The sequence below is a fragment of the Rhinolophus sinicus genome, linkage group LG01 (genome assembly GCF_036562045.2).
Source record: "Rhinolophus sinicus isolate RSC01 linkage group LG01, ASM3656204v1, whole genome shotgun sequence".
Taxonomy (NCBI): Eukaryota; Metazoa; Chordata; class Mammalia; order Chiroptera; family Rhinolophidae; genus Rhinolophus; species Rhinolophus sinicus.
Window position 1 is genome coordinate 168,440,800 of NC_133751.1, and position 27,058 is coordinate 168,467,857.

Here is a 27,058-nt window from a genome sequence, read left to right on the forward strand (position 1 = left end):
CATTTCTGAGATAAAAATGAGTGCAGGGCATGGGAACAACTGGAGTAATAAAATAAATGAAGTAATATTGGATTATCACCCAAAGTCTAAAATGAATATTACGAGTCCATTCATCTATTTAATGAATGAATGAATGAATGAATGAATAAATAAATAAATAAAAAGACACTAACCACTCATAAAGACTTATTCCAAATAATTTATGTAGATACTCTACCATCAAGGAGACAGAGCAAAACTCCTCACTCTAAATGTTGGCTACCCCCAGTGACTTCTTTTCAAAGAATACAGTACAGAATGGGGGTGGGAGGGAAGAGTAACTTCAGAAACCCGACAAACACTGCCTCAGCCAAGTCATTAAGGTCAACAGCTAAGGTGATAATCATGTTGACAGTATATCCTCTTGATATGTGATGAAAATGGCACTTTATCCCTGTGGTCTTGTTCCCCAAAACATGTAAGCCCGGTCCAATCATGGGAAAAACATCAAACAAATGCCAATTGAGAGACATTATACAAAGTATCTGAACAATACCCCACAAGATTGCCAAGGTTATCAAAATCAAGGAAAGTTTAAAAAATTGTCACAGCCAAAGGTAGCCTAAGGAGACATAATGACTAAATTTAATGTGTCATTCTAGGTAGGATTCTGAAACAGAATAAGAGCATTAGGTAAAACCTAAGGAAATATGAATAAAGTATGAACTGTAGTTTATATTAATGTATTGATATTAGATTATTAATTATAACAAATGTGCCATATTAATGTAGGATGTTTGTATTAGGTTGGTGCAAACGTAATTGTGGTTTAAAAGGTTAAAAATAATTGCAAAAACTGCAATTAGTTTTGCATCAACCTAATAATAGAAATTGAATGTTCTCACAAAAACAAAACAAAACACAAAACAGTAAATACAGGAGGTGATGAATGTGTTACTTAACTCTAGGGGAAATCCTTTCACAAGATATACATATAACAAATCATCACAATGTACACTTTAAATATCTTATAATTTTATTTGTCAATTATTCCACAATAAAGCTGAGGGGAGAAAAGAATTTTCAAGAATTAAAAACCAGACCAAAAGCTAAATTCAAACATTAGTTTAAAAAAAATTCCTAGACATATTGCAGCATAATTTTGGAACGTTTGATAAAGAAAACTCTTGGAAGAAGCCATAAAGAAAAGACAAATTATCTATAAAAGAATGGCTATTCAACTAAAAGCAAACTTGTCATCAGCAATAATAGACATCAGAAATTAGTGATATAATATCAGCAAACTGCTGAGTAAAAATAACTGAATCTATACCTAGCTAGTTATCATTCAAAGGTAAAACAAAATAAAGAAATTTTCAGACATAAAAGGGTCTAATGGAGCTTACTATCTACAGACCAAATTATATATATATATATATGTGTGTGTGTGTGTGTATATATATATATATATATATATATATATATATATATATATGTAATGTGCATATAGATATATATACACACATTCAAGAAGCTTTTCCCTCTGGGTTCACCATTCATCTTTATGAGTTACATATATATATGTGCTACATGTATATATGTTACATATATATGTTACATATATATGTTACATATATATGTTACATATATATGTTACATATATATATATATATATATATAGTTTAGGATATATATATCCTAAAGATGAATGGTGAACCCAGAGGGAAAAGCTTCTTGAAAAAGGGTCTTGAATAAAAACAGCACTGAATACAGAAAACGATTTTAAAAAAATATGCTAACTAATTGTATGAGCTACTGATTACAATAATAAATAACTAATTGTAGTTCTTTTTTAAAAAATTGAAACTAAAAGATTTCACAAAATAAAATCATAGAAATAAGTCTAAACCTATTTGTAATCCCAGTAATGTAAATGAATTAAATCACCTAAAAAAAGAGAACTATTAGATCTGATTTTTAAAACATGCCCAGCTATTGCCTACTTACCAGAGATATGCCTTAAATAAAACAAAGGTTTGAAGATAGTGGGATGATCAAAAGTACAGAGGAACATACTAATTAAAAGTAAACTGGTATAGCAATATCAATATCATGTAAAGTAGAATATAAAACAAAGGGTTTAATAAGGTTACATTACAAAAGGAACACAATAACATGAGTATAAAACAATGGGAACTCGTATGCTTCTGTATCAGGCAGAGTAGTTTAGGCTATACTACAATAATAACTTCTACTGGTTTTATACTGTAAAGGCTTATTTCTCACTCACACAAAGTCCTATGCAAATCTCGTAAGACTGCAGATCAGCAGTTATCCATGTGGTGACTCAGAAATCTAGGCTGTTTCCATCCTGTGCCTCAATCATCATGACAAGCAGCTCCCTTGGTTGCCAAGGCAAGAAACAGATGAGCTTAGTGTTCTGCAGGGTTTCTTCAGTACTTCAGCACAGTATTAACACACTTGACTTCCACTAACAGGCAGTTGGCAGTATTTGCCACACGGCATAACCCAACTACAAAGTGTGATGGAGCACATCCTTGTTCAAATATTTCTCTCATAGCAACGAACAAAATATTTGTTAGCTTATCCATGAAGTAAAATTAGACAATATTACAAAGGAAAACCAACAGTAAAAATCTAATGAAAGAGTTTTAATTCACTTCTTTTAGAGAAGGAGAGATCAAACAAAGTACATGTTATTTTTACAGGTAGTGAAATAAAGTTTTAAAAAAGCACGGGAATGCTGAACATTATTTTCAGAATACTGTGTTGCTTCTCAGGAGAAAGCGATAGAATCAGAATTAGGAAATTCTACAAAGGAGACTTCAACATTATTTGTAGTATTTTACTCTTGGAAAAAAATACTTGAAATATTGGGAAATGTTGATATTTGTTCAAGCTTTATACTGCACGTGGGATACTAGTTACATTAGTCTCCAATATTTTTTGTACGATGAAATATTTCATAATAATTTAAAAAGAATATATACATGTCTATAATGGTTTTCTACGCTATGCAACAAGTTATCACAAACTTGATGGCTTAAAACAACATACATTTATTATCTCACGATTTCCATGAGTCAGGAGTCAAGGTATGGCTTAACTGGGAAATCAGATCTCACAAGGTTGCACTCAAGGTGATAGCCATGTATGGAGTCTCATCTGAGGTTCAGGGTCCCCTTCCAAAGTCACTTGACTGTTGGCAAAATGCATTTCCTTGTATCTGTAGAATTCATGGTGGCTTGCTTCTTCAAGATCCAGCAGGGGTATCTCTGACTTCAGTACACTAAGGAAGAGTTGTGTACAATGTAACATAATCATCATCTTGCCATATAATATAACATAATTAAAGGAGTGACTATCTCCTCGTATTCATAGGTCCTGCCCACACTCAGGATGAGGGGGATTATTCAAAGCATGTACACCAGGAGGCAGGAATCTTGGGAGCCATCTTAGAATTCTGCCTACCAGTACTGTCTCAGGTTCTTATTATCGGGTATAAGACATAGACAAGGACAAAGATTTAAAGCAATATGAAATGAGCTATATTAGAAGTGTGTCTTTGTTTGGGTTTCCACAACAGGTGACCCAGACACAAGACCTTGGGTGCTGTTTATTTCAAGGTGATTCCAGGAAGCATATGTAAGACAGAGAAAGGAGAAAGGCCAATATAATAGATGTGTTAAAGAACAGGTTACCACTATGGGCACTGAGGCTGAAACCCCCTGTGGGCGCTCTGAGAACCATGTGAAACATGCTTCACAATCATCCCAGTAGAAGATGGAAAAGCAGAAGCATTTTGTCCACTAATTTCTGTCCCTTATTGGCCAAAGCTCTCTCCCCACCCATCCGGGTTGCCACTGTGCATGGCAAACTTCGGTGGTGCCAGAGAAATCCCTCAGACAGTGAACAGAGAGATGCAGATGCTTACGATGCAGAGTAGTCAGTGTTCCAGAAACTCCCTACCTCAGGTGCAAGTAGCTCAAAGCTGGGCATGTAGCAATATGGGAAGGGACATTAAGAACATCTGTTACAGTATGGTGCAACATGTACAGGGGAACAAGAGAAGTCAGGCAGATTCAGAGAACTAAAGTAGATTTGTTTGACAGGGCCCAAAGTAGGTGTGGGTGTACAGAAGAAGAATGTGCAAATGTGGGCAGGAATCTGACAGTAAGGCTCCTGACTTTACACCAAGAAGGAAATGAGAGACTAGAGGATTTTAACCCAAAGTATAAAGTAATACAAGGGATTTTACAATACTACTACTTTGGCAACTGCAAAAAAGATGCTTTGTAAGAGCAAAGGGATTTTTCTGCTAAATATTGTTAAATATCAACTGTCTTGAGCTCTGTGACATTTAACAAGGAAAGATAACACATTTAGTCAAAAATGCATGGGCTTGAAATCAGACAGACCTGAGTTTAATGCAACCTGGTAAATTTATTATAAGAAATAGTTTGTACGTAAAGCTTCTGGCACTGTGTATTACAAATGGTATGTGCTCAAAGGAAAAAAAATGGCTCTTTTTTATTCTGTGAACAACAAAATAAATAAGAAGCATGAGTTTGAGAACAAGAGAAAGGAATTGGTTGAAGCTCTAGAGCTCGAAAACTACTTGATATCGTTAATATCCTTTGTGAACAATTATGCCCTGTGAAAATAATAGCCAACAAATTCTGAATGTGTAGCCAACAAACAAATCCTGAGTAATGCCAGCCAAAATGCTTGCTGGTATACACTAATTGGGTTTGAGAAATGTGCAGCAGAATATTTAAAGAAGATAATAATACTAAGCCCCAATATTAATATCGAGAAACATTGATAATTCATAATAAATTTATGACAAAAAGAGCAAGAAAATACTTTTGTATTGAAATTATTTGACACTACACTAATCAGTTGCCTGAGTATATTTCTTACATTCTATTCACTTTTTGATGAAATGTTTGTCTCTTAACAAGAAGTTTGAATTGCAAAATTAGATACATAATATTTGTGCCTTATGATTCCCAAAAGGCAACAATTTATTATCTGTGATTAGATTTTTTTTAATCAGGCAATATATTTAAGAAAGTTGATTTCAGGCATGACAGGTTGAAAGCATGAACAAAAATTCCATACAATGAAAATCTAAAGACAAACTGTATTTGATATTTTAAGATCTAAGTGAGTAAAAACAAATTGTTTTAAAATAATAAAATCTAAGTCAAAGTTTGTAAATAAATAGTAGGTTTTATATAAGTAAGAAGCTAATTCACTTTTGTGTTACTACTATGTCACATCCTTACTTTTACTCTGCTTTACAAATATTAGATACACGAGGTCTGACAATTAAGTTTGTGAACTCATCTAGAAAAAGTGCTAGATACCTTATTGTTAAATATCACCATGGTCACCTTTGAAGTACTCCCCTTGGGAAGCTATGCTCTGACATCAGTGCCTAGTCCACCCTTCAAAGTAATTTTGGAACTCTTTCTGGAATGGCTATTAGAGCTGTCATCTTATTAACCTTATTGTCCTGAATGTCATCAAAATGTCTTCCTTTCAATATTTTCTTTATCTTCAGGCAAAGAAAGAAGTCATTGGAGGCCAGATCAAGTGAGTAGGGAGGGTGTTCCAATACAGTTACTTGTTTACTGGCTAAAAACTCCCTCACAGACAGTGCCATGTGAGCTGGTGCGTTGTCGTGATGCGAGAGCCATGAATTGTTGGTGAAAAGTTCAGGTCGTGTAACTTTTTCACGCAGCCTTTTCAGCACTTCCAAATAGTAAACTTGGTTAACTGTTTGTCCAGTTGGTACAAATTCATAATAAATAATCCCTCTGATATCAAAAAAGGTTAGCAACATCGTTGAAATAAGTTTGCAAACTTAGTTGTCAGGCCTCATATAGCTTATTTTAAAGCTTGCAATTCATAGAATAGTGGTTCTCAACCTTGGTTGCACTTTAGAATTATCAGGGGAGCTTTTAAAAAATGCTCATACCTAGGCTTCACCTCAGATCTACTGTAAAAGCATATTTGAAAGTAGCCCTTAGACATGAGAATTATTTTTTGCATCTCCCCAGAAACTTGTAACTCTCACCAGTCCTTTTTCACACTGTCACTATGCTATTCAGGCCTCCAGTATCACTCCCCTGGACTGTTGCTAACGCTCCCCAATGTGTCTCCTCACCATCCTCCTCAGCATTGCCAGGTTAAATGTCCTAAAGAGCACTTGTCAAACTTGAACATACATATAGCCCATATGAGGGTCTTGTTAAGGAGATCTTAAGAGAAAGGCTCGAATTCGGTAGGTCTTGGGTGAAGCTTGAGATTTTACATTGTTTTCAAGTTCCCAGGTGATGGTCATGGGGCTGAGCCACAAACCATACTTAGAGGATCAGGTCCTAACTGTTACTGTAGTAACAAAAAATTGATTAATCATTAAAATAAAAATGTGCTTTTATTATTTATCACCTTTGTGTGAACATAATAACATTTTAAAATTAAGCAGAGAAGAGTAAAAGCACTTTCATACAAGCGTATAAAGTTATACACCCCCAAACATACACACACATATATATGCATATACGCAAATTAGTAGAGTAGTGTAGCGTTCCTTAAGTATTTTAATTAGTAATCATTCTCTAGAACTTTCACTCTACCCTTTTTTTCAGATTTCATTTATATCTCTAAGTTCTTTCCTTATTTACCTTCAATTTGAACTATAAAATTATTTTCAACCAATTAACAAATATAGATGTATTGACATATATAGTATTGCCATACTACATATTAAGACCTCCAGGGTCATGAAGAAAACTACTGGTACTACTAACTAATTCTAGGTACCTTTGTCATTTTTTCCCTCTTATGTCTCTTAATTTCTTTTGACATTTTACATTTAAAAAGTAGAATGCTTCTCCTGCTGTTTAGCGAATAGCCATGCTGGTTAATATGTTCAAGGAAAAGACATAGATTCTTCAAGGGCTCGAAGCTCTAGGACAGCTCACAGAACAAGTCTGATGTACAGTAGAGAACTCTGGCCCCTTCCAGACAGGCACTGTAAGATATAATACTTCTCCCATGAGCAAGCTCAGGGTCATATAAACTAAAGCTACCAAGGGTTAGCAAATATCACTAAAATATTTATTTATTAAAAACTATCATTTATAGTGGGTAAGGGAGAAAAGAAAGAAATAGAATTGGAAGATTAGAGAAATGCATTCTAACTTAAACTTGATTCCACAATTTTCCTAGCTATCTATTATTAAATTTTTCTTAAATAACTTTTCATTATTACAGTCTAGAAATTGGCCATTTTATCTAGAAACAAATGCATAACTGTTATTGTATGCTCATTTTAAATATCAATAACTGGAAATATACACACTGAAAATAATTATACAAAAATTGTTGACAAATATTATTTAATCATTGTATAATCAGTCACTTCTTGCCTCTGTGGTTACCTAAAACCATAACAAGAAAATATTAATAATTTGGGTTTTCAAGCCTTCAGACTCAGACTGGAACTACACATCAGCTTTCCTGGTGTCCAGCTTGCCAACTGCAAATCTTGAGACTTCTCAGCCTTCACAGGCGCCTGAGCCAATTCTTTATAATAAATCATACATGTATATACATATATAATTAATAAATATATATATATCCTATTGGTTCTTTTACTCTGGAGAATCCTAATACACTGTTCAAATAAGTATCCAAACTACTAATACAACACCGTTGAAGATGATAATGCTCACATGAATGTAGGAGTTCTGATGTTTCTAAATTCTCTCGTTACTTGGTTGGTATTTAAACTAAATTATATTTTACTATTTGTGGGTTTTATCACTAGAAAATAAGGAGCTTTGCACAGGTATTGATGTTTTAAGATTGGATTTTTGAAATGGATATCAACTGTTAAATCATAGGAATTGTTTTTATAAGCAGGCAGTAACCATTCCCTAGGTAGTTATCAGTGCCAGATCCAGTGTAAATATCATGAGAGTTGCAATTTTAATATATAGAGTCATCACCATCATCACAAACATATCACAAGTTATTACTTGCAAGTGTAACCTGAGAGTCTTTCCAGCCTGAAATGAATTACAAGAAGTGAAGTAAATTACAAATATGTCCCCAGCCTGAGTTTAGAAAGCTCATGAATTACTTTACCAAAAGAGCCCCTAAGCCCCAGATATTATTGTAAACCTCATCTACTTTGTTGTTATACATAGAACTATTTATAATATCAAAATAATATGATACTTGGGATTTTTTTCCTGTAATTCCAGTATTCGTAATAGTTATAGTTTGCTTCTCAAACTACCCTTGAGAAAAAATAAAAAAAAGAAAACACATTAACATGGTCGTAATGAAGTCACTGGAGTCCTACTGTTGCTTAGGAACATCAAAGAATTCTAGCATGGATGGAGGATTTATTATCATATGAGCCATTGAAACCAGCAATCGGGTGCTTTTCTTTTGATTAGATGCTATACATCAATGTGGCAGCTCTAATGCTTCCCAGTTAAGCTGATGAATGAAATCAATTTTATATTACATTACTCAGTATCTGCTTTTTAATTTGGAAATTAAATTTTACCCTTATAAATCTGAAAATACAAACTATAGAAATGTAAATACAACATAACAAGTCATTGTTTTCCTATTGTAAATATATTTATTACTTTCTAACTTTTGCTTACTTTCATGCTTTTAGTTCTCCTTCTCACCTTTCTACTTTTCAGGGAACACACAGAATTAACACATTTCTCAAAGGCTATTGATGCATGAGCATTTGCTCAAAAGGCCATTACTGATTATTAACATATTATGTGCCACGCCATTTATGTTTACAGTTGTAGAAATAAATGGCTTAGGTTACAGATTTTCATGAAAAAGATAAGCCCCCAAACTCAGAATTTTATTATGTATAGCATTAATTTTAAAAGTGACATCTTAATATGAAAAAAAGGTTTCCACCATCTGCTTTGTCAGCTAACCTTTACAGTGTGTGCCAAATCATTTTTCTCAGATTAGCTCAATGTATTAGTCAGTTTTGGAGGAATACAGCTCATCTTGTGTTCCATTTAAAACCTATCGATTGATGTAGAACACAGACTGCGTCATTAGAGTCTAACAAATTGCTCCTATCCTCTACTTTGTATTTTATGTATCATTATGATGATGGAAAAGGAAGGAGGAGGAGAAAAACCATTGGGTCTATTACGAAGTCAAACTCTGAGAAAACAAAAGGAAATTCATGTTTCCGATTTGATTTTAATCACCAGATTAATTATTAGAACAAGATAAAGAACAATTTTCCACATTGCTTAGAAATTTATTTAAGAGGGCACATCAAATACAATTCTAGGTGCAAGTCTAAAAATAATGACTTTCTCATATCATAGTTTAAAAGTTTTCTAATAATCAAGAAACTATATCAGATCATTCTGACAAAATGATTCATTTTTACCTCAGGAGAATCTAATTTCATTAACAGCTGGTTCATTGATTTGATCAGTCAGTTAACAAATATTTACTAAGCTACTTTCTATGTAGTAGACACTATTCTAGATGCTGATGATAAAGCCAGAAACAATTCAGACAAAAATCCCTGCCCAATTTGAGCTTTTCTTCTGGTCAGTAAGACAGGCGAAGAGTAAATAGACAAATAATACAGTGTCAGGCAGTGATACGTTCTTCAAATTAAAAACAGGAATGGAATACAGAATTATGTATGAAAGCTTTTACTTTCAGGATGAAGAGAAAAGCTTTTCTGAAGAGGTGACATTGGAGCAGACATCTGAATGAAGGGAGTGAGTCTCACAAATATCTGGGATAAACACATTCCAGGGAGTGGGAGCAGCAAGTGCAAAAGCCCTGACTGAGGTGGGCATGTGCCTGGCATGTTCAGAAACAGCAAGGAGATCTATATGGTTAATATAGTGAATAAAGATAAAGAGTAGCAAAAGTATAGGTCAAAGACTTAGACCTATCTTTTAACCGGGTAGGTTTTAGAACCAAAATCTTTTAACAGGGTAGAAACCAGTATACAGATAGAAGTGTTGTTACTAATAAGAGAAGGGGATAAGTAGTCAAGAGAAAAATCACTTAAGTCCTGTCAATTGCAAGAATTCTAATTCAACTATTGAGTTGAGGGAAAGAAGAAATAGGTTTGGATGTAGAATTTCTGTTTGAGGCATAAGATATCTATTTCAATTCCAAGTGGAGAATTTGAAAAAGACAGTTTGCTAAATGAGTCTAGAACTCATAAGAATGCATAGAAATATAAATATGAGTCAGTGTATTGATGGAAATCAAAGTCATGGGACTGGATGAGACGACCTGGGGAATGGTCCTAACTAGAGAAAGAATGAGGGACAATAGAGAAGTCAAGAAGAGGAAATAAAAACAAGGGAGATTGAGAAGGTGTGATCAGTGAGGTGTGGGTAAAACCAAAAGGAAATAGTACCCTAAGTCAAAGAAAGAGAGTATTCAAGACATGAGGACTAATTGTTGCCAAATTATGCTGATAAAGTCAGGTAAGGTAAGAAATGAGATTTGGCCATTGATTTTGACAGTTTGAAAGCCATTAATGACCTTAACCATTCATGGGAATGGAGAAAATGAAAATCTTGTTGGAGTGTGTTCAGGAGAAAGTTGAGGTAAAAAAGTAGAAAGAGTGAATAGGTAACACCTCTTGAAAGGGCTAAGAAAAATTGAGATAATAAATGGGTTCAGATAACAAGGATAAGAAAAATAAGAGTGGTACCTGGAGGGGAATGTGAGGTCATGGAGGGTTATTTTAAAGACGGCAGACATGTTGTTGGCAATGGCCCAGCAGGGAAAAGTAAATTTTTAATAAAGAAGAGAAGGGGATAATTGTAGAACCAAAGTCTTTTAACAGGGTAGAAACCAGTATACAGGTAGAAGTGTTGTTTCAAATAAGAGCTGAGAGAGTGGGCCCATTGTAACAAGTGGTATAACAGGGTACATGGTTATAGATACAAGAAGGCCCTACACTAGCTGGTAAAACCGAAAAATAAAGTAATGTTCTGAGTGCTAGTGTATTTACTAAAACCTGTCTGTGTCTAATCAACTAACTCTCCCCATTTAGTTCCATGCAAATCAACCTGAGGGTATGGTCTGTATACAATCCTCTATGGCTCATTGATTATCTCTGCATTGTAGCTAAAAACTATATCCCATATAAAAGAGATGCCCTTGTGAAAATGCAAGCCAGAGGTCTCTTTATGAAATCCCCTAATATAAGTGGGTTAGTGAGAATCTATCACTATCAATCTCTGTATATACCTCCATCTTTAGGTAACACTCGCCTGTTTCTTCCAGGCTCAGCCACATCCACTTCCTGAATCAGAGAAAGTCTTGTTTAACCAACACTGTGTTAGGAGTTTATTCCGCAATAATGTTAGGTTTAGAAATAGGTGAATGGTCCCTCCCCAAACTCAGACTTATGTGCAAGAAATAAGAGGAGAAGGCAAGATAAGGAGGAGCAGAGAAGTGTGGAAAGTGGGGATTTCAATCCTTGGGGATTGAAGTAAGCATTAAGCAGCAACCAAACTACTACCTGCTGCTCAGCCCAGGTCTCTGATTCTCCTTTTCTGAAGTAGCTTAGTTCTGATTCTTCGAACCAACAGACAGAGTACACAGACCACCTTACCTGATTCCTTCCACCCCCTTTCCTAAGCATTATTCCCCTGATCCATACCATGAAAGTCCACAAGAGGTAGTAATTGCCTCGAAACATTAATTCTAAGTCTGGTTTCAACACTAAATATCAAAGCTGAACTACATTAATCAAAACTTTTTCTTCCCCTTTGCCTTAACAAACCCCTCTGCGTTTGATCATTTGAACTACTGGCTCCTTCCAGAGGGTGCTAGACTACCCATCCTGGTTTATTATTTTCTTCCTCATCACATCCACTTCTAGTCTTCTGTCTTTGTTCTTCTACTCCATTCTAAATTCACTCTCCCTTTCCTATGCCCAGTTTGTCATTGACTATGACAAACATTTTTATTGGAAACGATAATGTCAAAGTCCTTATCCTTTAGGTCAAGGTCCTTTGTGATTAGTTCTCTATCTGCCTCTCCCTGAAACCTTAGAACAGTCCATTCACCATCTTCCCTTCTGCCATACTGAACAGCTTGTGAGTTTTGCAAATCTGTCATGTTATTTCATATTCCTTTGCCTCTTCAAAAGATGTCCTTTCTTCCTATTGTGACAACCCACATTTCTTTATATATCTCAATAAGCTCAAGTCTCAACTCTTCTGCGACCCCATCTCCAAATAGCCAGACCTATAGTTCTCAAACTTGGCTACACATTAGAATCACTTGGAAAGCTATAAAAATAAAACTGAGGCCCGGGCCCCACCCCCCAAAGATTCTGGCTTAATTGGTCTAGGGTGCCACCTGGGTATAGGCATTTGTAGCACCTCCCCAGGGGAATCTAATGTGCAGCTAAAGTTGAGAACTACTGTCCTAGGTGATATGAGTGCCTCCTACTGCAATTCCTTATCACTTTACTCATCATCAGAAATTCTCGCCTTGAACATTTAATTGTCTGTGGACCATATTTATTGCACTTTGCATCCCCAGTGCCTGCTTCAGAAAATAGAGGAATGTTCAACACACAGGTTTTGGGTAAATGAAGGAATAAAATTATTTCATGTTTGTATATGAATGTTTTTACTGATTAATGAGATAAGAAAGCCTGAAATACCTTGTGGGGGGGGGGGAATCACATAAATAGAAAATAACGGAAATGGTGTAGTTGGACGTGATTGCATGATGCGAAGGGAATGTTTGGAGCCAGGGAAAACTTGGAATGATTCCGAAGCTGCACAAAAAATAAAATCAGCAGATCTTTTACAAAAGTAACAAAATGAAATAACTGACAGTCACACTTTCTCCCCAGTGTCCTAAAAGTGTCAACATAAATGAATCTCTAGAACTGCTCTGGTACCTGCTGTTTCATAACTCTGATAATTAGATAACTTGTCAGCACTTTTAAACTTTATCCTATTTGATCCCAAATTATGAAGTTGTTTTTAAGTTAGTGGACTCTAATGCCCTTTATATTACTGAAGCACCTGGATTCCCCTCACTTTATCATACACACTCCATCTTCTTACCTTTTTGAAGGTAAACATAAGAAAATAAAAAGGCAAAATTTAAAAAAATTAAGTACATTAAAATAAGCTTGAAAACAAATCCTGGGGAGCACTAGGAGATTAGATATAATGCCTAACATTATTTTTTCAGGACATCCTCCAATTATGTCACGTTTATCCTTGGGTCAATATTAACTATAAATTAAATGATGAGAATAAGTAATATAAGCCAATTTTTCAAAACAAATAAACAAAACCTGAATTTTAAGTTCATGTGTAGGTATATACTATAATAACATTATTTTTTGTTAAATGTGTAATGGAAAGTGCAATAAGTAATCAAAGCATTTGGAGCATGTATTATTTTCAAATGGAAGGGAAAGAAAACATTTAAGAATAGCTAGCCCTGCTACTGAAGGTATAATCTCCAAAACTGACAGTAAGAATTCAACAGAAAACTATCAGTTTTCAGAAGAACTGGAGTTGAAACTGTTGATTTCTAAGATTTTTTTAATATTCCTGATTTATTAGAGTATAGTTATGTTACTTGGCCATGGTGAAAGTAATACTGCTGATGGAAGAGCTTTAGGAAGTAGGCTACCGTACTGAAGCTAAAAAAGAAAGATCATTTTTTTCTATTTAGGTCAAAGTTGATTTGTTCTGTTTTTTTCTGTTTTGATATAATTAGGTATTATTTTTACTGCTGTTACTGGTTCTTTTGCTTTTTAAAATAGTGGATAAACACGAGTATCTGAGTTTGTACTACTGTTGCTGACTCTCTAGTAGGCAATTTCCACATTCCACTCATACTTCAGGAAAGGGAAATTGTATTGCCTAATAATACATCCTTAGGATGGAGACTTTTTTCCATGCTTGAAATCATGACCAATAGACAAATATTTACAGGAACCACCCAGGTAATGTCAGGGAGGGCAGCTGGCCACTGGGACAACAGAGAATGTTGGGAGCTAAAGAGAATTACAAATCTCATGTCTTATATAAAGGCATTCAGAATTTTTTTTTTTTTACTATTATTATTATGCTATCCACCATTTGGCCTCTACTTTATATCTAATGTTTTATATAATGATTTTCCCTAAAATAAGGAATTCTTACAATAAAATTGGTCAAGAAGTCACACACACTAAACTTTTGTGTACAGATACTCCTTAGTCCTAAGCAAACCACATGCATTGGCAAAATTGCACAGCTAAAATATCTCGGCACACAATTACACAAAAATTTTTTCTTGTTGCAACATATTTTCTTAGATTTACCCATTACCTAATATACTTCGCAACTGGGAGAAAGTTTAGAAATTAAAATGAATATTTACTAAATTCCTAATATTTCTAGAGTCTATACTAGAATTATTTCATACATTAGCTTATTTAATTCTCACAACAAGATTACAAAATGTGTTTTATTAACCCCAAGATACACATGATGGAACTGAAAATAAAGACATTAAGTGACTTACTGAAGATCACATTTATCTAATAAACAACAAATTTAGCACCGAACTCCATGTTTTTCTGTCTTAATCCAGTCTCTTCGCACAACATCATTTAAAAAAAATCCATCCTTAATAAACCATTGTGATTATCATAATGACATTGATGATTGTTGAAAAAGGTATATAGATATAGTTTGAACTTCATTGTCTAAAGTAGTCTCCATTAACATTGCTTCATTTGGTAATTTCTCTGTGGAAACACTGAAAGGTGAAATATTTTTACAATATACCAGTAAAGTCTCTTTTCAGTTTCACTGACGTACAGCAAACAAACTCTTATGAAAAATGTAAAATAATTTTACTGGTAGAAATATAATTATGTTCCCTTGCGGAAAATAATGAAGAACAACATTTGGTGCCACAGAACACTCTGTCATATGAAATTTACATTAAAATATTATTCTGGACAAGAGGTATCTGTCAGTCTCATCCATATACTAAACATAGGAATAATCCTCAAATCAATTAAACACTTACTTACAAACTAATTGTAGCACATTGCCAATTGAGAATAAGATCCCAACAGCACCACAGTTATGCCTGAAAGTATCTGGACAACACACATTTAAATGTGGCAAAAACCTGTTAATACTTTTATTGCAGGATCATCTCAATCATTCAGTTAGTTTCATGTGTAATTATTGAGAGATGTCTCTAGAACATTGGATCTACTTGACACTTAAAAATAAATATTTTAAAAATATGTTTCATCATTTCTCTCTTAGAATGTTTTAGTGTCCAAGAGGTATTCCCAAGTGAGAATTTAAGAGCATGTAGAGAGAGGATACATATATGTATATATAAATGCAGGTATAGATAATGATCTCCAAATAATGTTAAACAGATGACATATGTATGTTAGGAGAGGAAGAGAGAAGAGTGAACACTGTATAGCACTTGTTTCCTAGGTTTTGCCACTATCATAATCAGAAAGGAATGTTTCAAATAAACACATGTATAAACACACATACAATGTCTGCCAATTAAGTCAGCGAACTCATCCTAGAAAAAAGTGCTAAATACCTCATTGCCGAATATCACTACAGTCACCTTCAAAGTACTCCCTTTGGGAAGCCATGCACCAACACCAACACCTAGTCCACCATTCAAAGCAATTTTGGAACTCTTTCTGGAATGGCCATCAGAGCTGTCGTCATATTACCCTTGATGTCCTGAATGTCATCAAAATGTCTTACTTTCAATATTTCCTTTATCTTTGGGTAAAGAAAGAAGTCATTGGGGGCCAAACTCGGTGAGTAGGGAGGGTGTTCCAATAGTTGTTTACTGGCTAAAAATTCCCTCACAGTTAGTGCCGTGTGAGCTGGTACATTGTCATGATGCAAGAGCCATGAATTGTTGGCGAAAAGTTCAGGTCGATTAATTTTTTCATGCACTTCAAATAGTAACCTTGACTAATTGTTTGTCCAGTTGGTACAAATTCATAATGAATAATCCTTCTGATACCAAAACAAGGTTAGCAACATCATTGCAACAAGTTTGCGAACTTAATTGTCTACGTTGTACACATTTTAAAAGCCTAGAATGACACCCTTCACCCTGCCCTTTGCTGTGGAAAGTTGCCCTTTGTACCAATCCAGACTTTTAGCCCATGAGAGTTATCTCATCAAAAGATCAGAGCAGTATGTATTTTCCCCTGTAGACACTCCTGTTATTTGGATGATACTTAAAATGAACCTCTTTCCTAATCCCTTCACTCTCTAGGGTTAATAAGATTTGCTGCAATGACAGCAACAATTCCCATTCTTCCTGTTGCTTGAAATCCAGACAATAGCTAATTCCATGTACCCTTTTCACTTGCTAGAGGTTACAGAGACATTTATTTTGCATGTGTGAGTAGGCCAGTGCAATGAAGAGTCGTTGCTATTGTGAGCAGCAATCCTGACTTTGTGCTAGAACTATAAAACTGACTCATAGGAAGAAACAGAGTTTAACATCTCCATGATAAATATGTGGGAGCCAGGCTCCAGGGTGGTCCCCAATGAATCTCACCCCTGGAATTCATACTCCTGTGTATTCCCTTGCCACAGTAGATGGGATTGGACTGTGATATCAACAGAATATTGTAGAAACCACAGTGTGACTTCTAAGGCCTGGTCACAAAAGCCTTCTTTCTCTTGGATCACTCACTCTGGGGGAGCTGGTCACCATGCACTGGGGAAACTCAAATAGCTCTATGAAGAGGTCCTCAGGGTAAGGAACTGAAGCCTTCTGTCGATTTCCCACTCCCACTAGTCAACCATGTGAATGAACCATCTTGGAAAAGTGGCCTCCAGCCCCAGGCAAGTCTTCAGATTACTACAGCCCTTGCTGGCATGTAACTGCAACCTCATGAGAAAAAGCCAAGCCAGAACCAACCAGCTAAGCTGCCCTAGAATTCCTGCCCCATAGAAGTGTGTGACATAATAAAGGTTTGTTGTTATTTTAAGCCACTATAGTTAATCATTTATGGAGTAATAGATAACTTTTAACAAAGTACTCTAGATTCTTAGGTCAAATCCAAAATAGCAGAACTTCAGCCTCTAATTTTTCTCTGTTGACTGCCCTATGAGAATGAGCCATCATTATACAACGAGAAAACGGAACAAAACAGTATGTTTACAGAGTCCCTGTTAGGTATAGTATTGCTGTTGTACAAAATGTTTTGTCTATTTTTTAAGCAATAAATCCCTTCTTCATTAGAGACAAGTGGCTTACATTCTTACTTTGACTTTCTGCAAACTTATAAAAATCCAACCTATAATCCATTCCATGTAGATTGGGGGTTGAGCAGCATGTAGGAGGAGAAGAAAAAAAAAATCAGTTTAAAGATTTTGCTTACCAAATGTTCTGCACTTAATGCATAATAATTATTTTCCCTATAGATAAAACTTTGAATGCTCCGCTGAAATTTCAACTTTAAAAATAATTTTTAACATTTAGTTACTAAGTAAGTTTATCTCAGATAAATATGCAATTTGACATAGCTCTGATGTTGAAAAATAACTTAAATATTTTCATAACTACTTTGGGTGACTTTTGAGCATCCAGGCGCCCCAGCTTGCATAGATCTCTGTGTAGACCCTTATTTCACCAATTTATTTTTTCAGTAAAAGAATTAAGAATAAAAGTTAGAATTTCTACAGCATATTTTTACAAAAGACTGAGTTTTCTTCTTCTTGCCTCTCCCCTAAATGTCCTTTAAGCTATTGTCTGATTTCTCCCCTGCCTCATTTTTCTCCCCTCCCATTCACAACTCAACCTACTGCAGTATGGTTTGTACCAATCATATAATAGGTATTGTTCTTAAAAAATCACCACAATCTCCTAATTCCCAAGTCCAATAGTCTTTCTCCATATCCCCTTTCTTTAAGTCTCTGATGCATGTTGTGACATTGCTGAGTGTTCCTCTACTAAATTTCATGACATTAATCTTTCTTTATTCACTGCCTGCCTTGAATGACTTTCCATCTCTTTTGCTGACTTCTCTTCTTCTGCTAACCTGTTAACTATTTCTTTTCTCAACATACCAATCCCCATCCCTCTTCTCTTTTTTATGTTATAATTTCTCCCTGGGCAGCCTGATTTTCTTCCGGACTTTCATAAACACTAATATAAATATGATTTTCAAACCTCTATCTTCAGCCCAAATCTCACTTTTGAGCTTCAGAACTGTGCTTCTTCTAGTCCACTAAAAATTTCCATCCAAATGCCTTGCAAACAAAGTCAAACTCAATATGAGCACAAACCTGCTTCTCTTCCATATATCTTTTACTTCAGTTCATAGTTTCACTCTCCATTCAGTCACATTCCCTGATCTCGTCTCCCTAACCCCTGAGCCATGTAGTTAAGTCACCAGGTTCTATTTACTCTATTTTTCAAATTGTCTCTTAAATATATCCCATGCTTCCCCCATTTCCCCATCATTTCTTGTCCCACCACCTTACCTATATTATTGAATAATTCTCCCCAATCTATTCTACCTCCAGAGTTATCTAATGAACATATAAATTGTTCCTGTTGCTCTCCTTTTTAAAAGCTCTAATGATTGTCAGTGGCCTATAAAATACAATTCAAAAATCTTTGCTTATTAAACGTCTTGCAACCCAGTCACAATTTAGCTTTTTAGGTTCATCCCCTACTACTCCACGAACATATTCCTTAAATTAACTCATAACAAACGATTTCTCTTTTCCAACCAGGACTTGCATTCCACAATTTTACCTTTGTTTACTCCCTTTCTCTGCCCAAACCCTTTTTGCCACATGTCTCTCCCTCGAGAGATCATTTTTTTAATATTTGGGATTAACATGGTCTCTTCTCTGGCATCTTCACAGATGCTCTCCCCAACTATAATTAGTTTTTCACTCATCTGTCTTCCTTCGGTACATTAAGTATAGCAGTAATAAAGTATTAAAACATCATGTATTACATTGTGTTGTAGTTCATCGGATATATTTTTTACCTCCTCTCTTAGACGGTGACATTCCTAGGGAAAGAAACCTTGTCTTTTATTCCCAGTTCTTGGGCCTGCTAAATGAGACATACTAGGAATTCAATCAATGTTTGTTAAATAAATGAATGAATTAATGAAAGTTTGAATGTACTATCTCTTCTATTTCTTTCTCATTCCTACTCTCAACATTAAATTGGTCACAAGTTCCTATTTATTTTCTTCCAAATTGTCTCCTCAACCCATTTTTCCTTCTTTTCCCATTTCCATTGCCTTACTGGAACACTTGGATGAAAAGGAACACAAAATTATATAAGCAAGTGATGAAAGAAAAAAAGTTTTCAATATTTTTTAATACTATATGGGACTTAGGGGAGAAAAGAAAAGCCCTAATGCCTGAACACTGACACTTGAATAGATTCCGTATTCGACTATCAAAACTATAAAATGATGATTAGAATTTCAACGTAGAATTTCTGTGGCCTATAGAAAGATTTGGATTATCTAATAACTGGATATATAATTATATTTTGTCTAGTTATCCTAATATATCTTACTTTCTTCATTTCCCTAAGTTGACCACACTACCATGTCTTTAGGAAACATTAAACACCTTTTTTACCATCTTCAAGTCAAATCATTTGCCATTTTAACCAGTGTCTTAACGTTTGCTAGCTCATCATAACTCTGTGTTTGTGTTTGTAAATGTGGGTCTGACACCATTAAGTATATTCAATTGTTGATTGAACTAATGTCATAAAAACTTTAGTAGGGCAAATTCCAAAGCACTCTACATACTTCTCTTTAAAATTACAGAATTTTAATAGATATATAAGAAATATCTAATTTCACGGCTTCAAAATGAATTAAATTTCTGTCCCAAGTGGAGGATTTTCCCCATGTTTACATAAGTAAAGTGCAAATTGTAATCCTGCTTGCCCATCTACTACATTCTCAAACTGGTGGATTCCTTAAATAATTTGCCTGTTGTCATTGGTGTTAAACACAACAGAAGAAAAAATAGAGCATTTATGTAAAGCAGATTCAAAGTAAACTTTTAGTCAAAAATCTCACTCATTTCCAAAATTTTTCAAAAGAGTAAATTGTTTACCTCTAATTAATTAATCAAATTAAAGAGAAATTATTTAACTGACTTAACCTATTCAAATGGTTAGCAAACAAAAAATTAAAAACCTAATTGTGCAAAACAATATGCTTATTTAACTAAGAAGTTCACTTGATTTTTTAAACTTCTGTTTCTATAGTGTTATGCCTTATGCTCTAATCTACATTTCTGCACTGTTGTAATTAGAAAATAGAAATGGCCATATTTCCCACATAATATTCTCCTATATTTTGTGCTGAATTCTAGGTTAAAATTATATCTAAAATTTCTGCTTGTAACATTAACCGAGTAACTGGTACGGGATTAACTATCCTGCTTTAAACAACTATATATAAAACTAACCAAAATATATGGATCATCAAATGTTAGATTTTTGATGACAGGTAGCACAGAACTATAATCCATTAGAGAAAGGAAACCAATGAGATGATTCCTACAATCACCCAGCCTTTGGTTTGGAGGTATTTTCTAAACCACAGCACAAAGATGGGGAGGCCAGGTAGAGCCCGGAAGTCTTCTTTTTGTAGAAATTGACAAAGCTGTTTGTAAACTTCATATGGGAGTGAAAAAGATGCAGAATAGCCCAAATAATCTTGAAAAATAAAAACAAAGTGGGAGGATTCACATTACCTCATTTCAAATCTTTCTATAAAAGTTACTGTAATCAAAGATCCAAGATGGCTGAGTAGATAAACACTGTACCTGCTTCCTTCCATGAACACATTAAAGTTACAACTAAATTATAGAACAGTCAACCTGCAGAACCATCTGAAGTCTAGCTGAACAGAAGTTTTTTTAACTAAGGATATAAAGAAGCCACGTCAAGACTGGTGGGAGGGGCAGAGATGGGAAACAGGCCCAATCCTCCATGTGGTGGTTGAGAGTCAGAGGGATATCTTGGCCATGGAGGCTCCCCCCAGAGGAGCAAGGGACCCCAGCCCCATAACCACATACCAGGCTCCCCAGCCCAGAATGCTGGTGCCAGGAAGAGGAGAACCCACAACATCTGTCTGTGAAAAAAGTGGAGATTCTGACCATCCGGGTGGGACGGAAGACTGGGGGAAAACTAGAGGTCCTCTTAAGGGACCCCCACACAGACTTTCTCACTTGCAGGCACTAATCCTGGGCTCTGGCAGAGGGACAGTGACTCATGGGGAGTCAGGCGCATATGGAGGAGTAAACTAAGTTGTGTGGCTTCAGAATGAGTGCAGTCACTATTTTCCCTGTGAAGGGGTCTTCTCCTGTGTTGAGTCTGCCCCTATAGGCTAAATCTGAATCTGATTGGCCTGGTGAGCTTTGATGTTCCACCCTGCTGACTCACTAGGAACCCACCCTACCCAATGCTGGAAGTACTTCCTCCACAAGTAGCCAGCCCCACCCACATTACACTAGCTTGGAAAACTGTCAGAGTCCACAGGCCACAGGTGGGCCATGACTGGCCACAATGTGCTGAGTAGCTACAGGCTCAGTACTGGCACCAAACCAGAATCTACACTAACCTGGTGACTACAACTCTTCCCACTCTAGTGACTCCCTGAAATCCTGCCTCATCCAACTTGCATACCGCACAAGGCTCTATCAGCAGCTGAATCTTAAAGGAGCTGGCAGGTAACTTCAGGCCTCAAGGTGTCCTGACTTTTTGCAGAGCTACCCCAAACCTGGTACTGGGGGAAGACGTCCTCAGTTTATAGTGTGGCCTCTCCTTCACGCCTCCAGGTTTAGCAAAGATAGCAAACAACTGTGGATCATTCTGTAGCTCCTACCAGGTAGTCCATGGCCAGTCACAGGCAGTGGGTGACATGGGCCTGCACCAGATCCCCTTCCAACAGGCCCCAGAACCAACATATTTGGAGGTTGGCTTCAGACTACAGCAGAGCACTGCCCAATTAGCCCCACAAGCTGCACACCCAAAGGGTGGTCTCAACAGGCACCAGAGTCCATTGAGGCAAATCCCACTTTGTGGGGTAAGCCCCACGCACAGCAGCCTGTAAGCTGCAGATGTGGCCAAACCCATAGCTAATCAGCTTGAGGGTCAATTCTACTGATTGATGTACCAATAGCATTCAAGGCTCAACTATAACAGAAAGGCACACACAATCCATACAAGGGACACTCCTGGAGCACCTGGAGGAGGTGACGAGTGAGACTGTGCCAGGGCCTCACAGGGCACCTACCACATAAGGCCACTTGGCCAAGACTGGGAGACTTAGAATATCTACCTAATAGATCGAAACAAATAGAGAGGCAGGCAAAATGAGGAAACAAAGAAATATATCCTAAATGACAGAACAGGAGAAAAATCCAGAAAAAGAACTAAACAAAATGGAGGCAAGCAACCTACCAGAGACAGATTTCAAAACACTGGTTATATGGATTTAACTAGTGTTAAATCCATATTTAACCAGTGCAAAATCCATATGCTCAAGGAACTTAGTGAAAACTTCAACAAAGAGAAAGTAAACATTAAAAAGGACATAACCATAAAAAATACCAGGCAAAAGTGAAGAATACAGTAACTGAAACGAAGAATGCACGAGAAGTAATCACCAGCAGACTAGATGAAGCAGAGGATCAAATAGCAATTTGGAACACAAAGTAGCATAAAACACCCAATGGGAACAGCAAAAAGAATCCAAAACAATGAGGCTACTTTAACAGACCTCTGGGACAACATCATGCATAACAACATTCGCATCATAGGAGTGCCAAAAGGAGAAGACAGCAAGGGATTGAATCATTGAATCACTATTTGAAGGAATAAAGACTTTCCTAACCCGGAGAAGGAAATACACATACAACTCCAAGAAGTGCTGAGAGTTCCAAACAAGATGAACCCAAATGGGCCCACACCAAGGCACATTATAATTAGAATGGCAAAGGATAAAAACAAAAAGAGAATCCTAAAAGCAGCAAAAGAACGGCAACTAATAACTTATAAGGGAGCTCCTATAAGATTTTCAGCTGATTTCTCAACAGAAATTTTGCAGTCCGAAGGGATTTGGCACAATACATTCAAAATCATGAAAAGCAAGAGTCTATTATCAAGACTACTCTACCCAGCAAGGCTATCATTTAAAATCAAAGGACAGATAAAAAGCTTCCCAGACAAGAAGAAGCTAAAAGACTTCACTACCACCAAACTAGTAATACAAGGAATGTTAGAGGGACTTAAGATGGGGAGAAAAAAAAAAAGATCAAAATTATGAATAATAAAATGACAATAGCTACATACTTATCAACATTTACTTTTAATGTAAATGGATGAAATACTCCAATCAAAAGACACAGGGTGGCTGAATGGATAAGAAAACAAAACCCTTACATATGCTGCCTACAAGAGAAACACTTCAGATTGAAAGACACAGACAGACAGAAAGTAAACGGATAGGAAAAAATGTTTCATGAAAATGGAAAAGAAAAAACAGAAAAAGCTGGGGTAGCAATACTTATACCAGACAAATTAAACTTTAAAATTAAAGCTATAATAAGAGACAAAGAAGGACCCAATAATCCACTTCTGAGTATTTATCCAAAGAAACCCAAAATCGAGAGGACATATGCATCCATACGTTCATTGCAGCATAGTTTATAATGGCCAAGATGTGGAGGCAGCCTGAGTGTCTATCAATGGAAGAATGGATAAAGAGGTGGTGGTGTATACAATGGAATATTGCTAGGCCATGGAAGGGAATAGGTTCTTGCCATCTGTGGTGGCATGGATGGACCTAGAGAGTACTGTGCTGAGTGGAGTATGTCAGATAGAGAAAGACAGATGAAATGTGATTTTGCTTACATATGGAATCTAAAGAACAAAATAAACAAAAACAGATTCATGGATACAGAAAATATTTTGATGTTTGCCAGATGGGATGTGTATTGGGGCTGTTTGCGAAAAAAGGGGAATGGTTAAGAAGTACAAATTGGTTGCTACAAAGTAGTTATGGGGATGTAGGGTATAGCAATAAGGAATAGTCAATAATGTAATAACTATATGGTGTCAAATGAGTACTAGATTTGTTGGGGTGACAGATGGAAGGGGATTGGAGGCATGGTGAAAAGGGTGAAGGAATTAAGAAGTACAAATTGGCAGTTACGAAATAATCATGGTGATGTAAAGCATAAGGAACATAGTCAATGATATGGCGATAACTATGTATGATGTCAAGTGGGTACTAGAGCAGTCAGGTGATCATTTCTTAACTTACAGAAATGTCTAACCACTATGCTGTACACCTAAAACTAATATAAAGTAATATTGAGTGTCAACTGTAATTGAAAAATTGGAAAAGGGGGGAATGTGAAGGGGAATAAGAGGTCCAAATTTCCAGGTATAAAACAAATAGGTCATGGGGGATGTAATACACAGCATAGGGAATATTGTAATAATGCAGCATAGCATTGTGTCAGATGGTTGTTGAACTTATCATGGTGATCATTCTTTAGGTATGTAAATGTTGAATAGCTATGGTGTAACCCTGAAACTAATATAACATTGTATATTAGCTATATTTGTAATAAAAATCTTTTTTAAAAAAAGTTAATCAGTACCAGAAATGCTATAAAAATTTACTGTAACCAAGACACTGTGGTGTTGGCTTAAGAATAGAAAAATAGAACAATGAAATAGAATAGAGATTCCAGAAACAGACAGTCATATGTTCAATTGATTTTTACAAACCTATCAAAGTAATTCAATGGGGAAAGGAGTCATTTCAACAAAAAGTTTTGGAACAACTAGATAGCCACATGAAAAAAACAAAACAAACAACTAACTTCAAGTATCTTTTTCACAATACTCAAAAATTAATTTGAGAAGGATGATAGATCTAAACAGAAATGCTATTAATGGGTTTTAGGATTTATTTATATATTCTGATTAAAACCCTTTTTAAATCTAAGTGTTGTACATATTTTCTCAAATCTATGAGTGTTTATTAATTTTCTTAATGGTGTCTTCTTGATAAGCAGCAGTTTTCAATTTTTATGAAATCTAATTTGTCATCTCATTCTTTTAAGGTTTGTGCTTTCTGTGTCTTGTCTAAGAAATCTTTGACCTCAAGAATGCAAAGACATTCTCTGCATTCTCTTTACTGTGTGTACAGCCTCAAATACAAAATGTTGTGTGTAATGGCTACTCAGGTATTTTCTTCAGTGGGAAATTTTTAAATAAATGATTTATCGGAGGTTGTTGAAACATTCACTTCCACTTCTAGATCCAACCATTTTTGAAGGGTCACAAGGGCTAGCTACAAATGTCAATTTTCTCCTACTTTAAATATAACATCTTAAAATTTGATCCAGTTGGAAAAAAATAACCAACAGTATATCTTGATCGATTTTCTTGTATTCCAAAAGAACAGGCAATATAGAACATTTAAAACTAAAAAGAAATAAAAAACAAAGATTATTTTTGACCCCCATGACATTCTATTGGCAAAGAAAAATTGTGTTAAGTTTCAATAGAACTGTTTCACCAATATTTGTATTTTCAACCCGGCACCATGCTGAAATTATGATAGATATTTGTCACGTGTTTCTGAAGTACCCTTTACCTAATTATTTAAATTACACAAAACTCTGCCCAGATCCAGTCAGTCATATAAGCTACACTTTGTATGAATTTTAAAGCAAAGCACAATATGCTATAGTCTGGCCTGACACAGAAGAACTAGAACTTGAGAGTGAAGCAAGGTAATGCCTTATAAGGCAGTAGTTAGTGCGTTGAGTGCTGGCTTGTCCATTTCCCTCGCTGATGTTACCCCTCCCCCAGTTTCTTATCTATATTCTAAGACTTTGGGTACTACACTGATCACCAAACGAAGGGCACATTTCCATGAAAAACTGGAAATTTGGAGAAACTGTATCCATTTATAAATACCCATCTGGTGGTATATAACCTTTGCATTTTCAACTGCTGATTCAGCAAAAAAAAATTGAGAGTACTACATAAGCCAAGTAAGATTCACAATGTGTACAAATCCATGAACTTCAACCAGACTCTTCTTTTTCCTTTTTCTTGTTTTTCCACCTGGTTTTTAAATCTGACATAGTTAGTAAATGCCCAGATTTATACTTGGTTTTGGAAATACACCGATGAATGAGACAAAACTTAAATTCTCAAACTGAAATAGTTCTCAAATATTCTGAATGAGGCCAATTTAACTGGAACATGATCCACAACCAAGCTTTCTGACTCTTGACTAACAATTTCTGGGACCACTATGTATTAACTTTCTTTAGCAAGAGAGATATAAATGAGCTATTTTAAACTTGAATCCCTCTGTGCCTTAAAGTCTATAACACTGCAATATTGTTGATGAAAGTATGCATTGCTGTATACTATTGGATTATATGATCATCTCCAAACTGATAAATAATTGATAAAATGACATCAACATATTGAGATTTTTAATTTAAAATCACGAATAGTAGCAATTGAGAAATCACAAATAAGAGATGATGAATTTATAAAAGTATCCTTCCTGAAATTACTGAGAATTAAACTAACAAACATTGCTCGGGGAAAACAAAGAATTCTAAGAAGACTATAACATGTAATAATAACATGATAAAGTTTATGATACAAATTTGAGTAATCTTTATTATTCATTTCATAAGCAATCTTCTACATTCATAAAAAAAAATTATTTTGAGGCCCTTACATGTGCTAGACACCATAGTAGGTGCTAGTGGTATAAAGGTGAGCAAAAAGAAGCAAAAATAAATAATCATGCCATCATGGCACCACCACTCTAACTGGGGAAACATATCAATGATTAATCAAATAATTACAAATAAACAGGAAATATAAACTCTATGAAATTATATACATTTTTTAT

At 35.4% G+C, this 27,058-nt stretch overlaps 1 long non-coding RNA gene across 1 annotated transcript in view; it reads right to left on the reverse strand.

The window, feature by feature from the left end:
- Window positions 1-2,717: 2,717 nt before the first annotated feature.
- The window catches only part of LOC141572891 (uncharacterized), a 53,316-nt gene continuing 28,975 nt past the window's right edge, over window positions 2,718-27,058 (reverse strand). The window contains exon 3 of the long non-coding RNA XR_012498415.1: window positions 2,718-3,289. This is a non-coding gene — a long non-coding RNA (uncharacterized LOC141572891). The remainder of the gene's footprint in view (window positions 3,290-27,058) is intronic.